Raw genomic sequence first — 705 nt, forward strand, 5'->3', positions numbered from 1 at the left:
TGGACCCCAATTAAGGGCCACCCTGCTCCCCACTGGGCTTCCCGTGTGAGGCTAGCGGTAAAGAACCCGCCTGCCAGTGCAGGAGAAATGAGAGATGAAGGTTTGATCCCAAGGGTGGGAAGATCCCCTGGAGAAGGGAATGGCAATCCACTCCAGTCTTCGTAGCCTGGAGAGTCCTATGGACAGAGGAGCCTGGTGAGTTGCATCGGTCCAGAGGGTTGCAAAGAGTCAGACACGACCTAGCACGCATGCATGCTCTCCTCCCCGCGCAGGTCAAGCAGACCCTTTTGATCAAATCAGCCCCTCCAGCATCACATCTCACCACCTGTATGACCTTGGGCAAGCCGCCTCCCGCCTCCTTCCACTGCCCCCACTGCCAAGTAAGGGTGGCGGTGACTGGCAGCTGCCTGCAGCCCCAGCCAGGCCCTGTGGCACCCATCTCATGACTGATGGCAGCCTGGCCCCTCTGGCTGGCGAGTGGTAACCAGGGTGGCTCCCGAGCTCCCCTCTTTCCTGGAAGTCAGGACCCCACCACCCACCCACCAGGACAGGCCTTGGGAAGGAAGGGCTGCCAGACATTTGCCCAGCCCGGGGTCTGGCCTGAAAGGGCTGTGCCAGGTCACCGGATGCCAGGTGGGCCTCATCCCCTGCTGGCTCAGCCAGAGCCCACACCGGAGTCAGGTGAGGCAGGGGCCCTGGGGATGC

The sequence above is a fragment of the Bison bison genome, unplaced genomic scaffold (assembly GCF_000754665.1).
Source record: "Bison bison bison isolate TAMUID 2011002044 unplaced genomic scaffold, Bison_UMD1.0 scf7180017864036, whole genome shotgun sequence".
Lineage (NCBI taxonomy): Eukaryota > Metazoa > Chordata > Mammalia > Artiodactyla > Bovidae > Bison > Bison bison.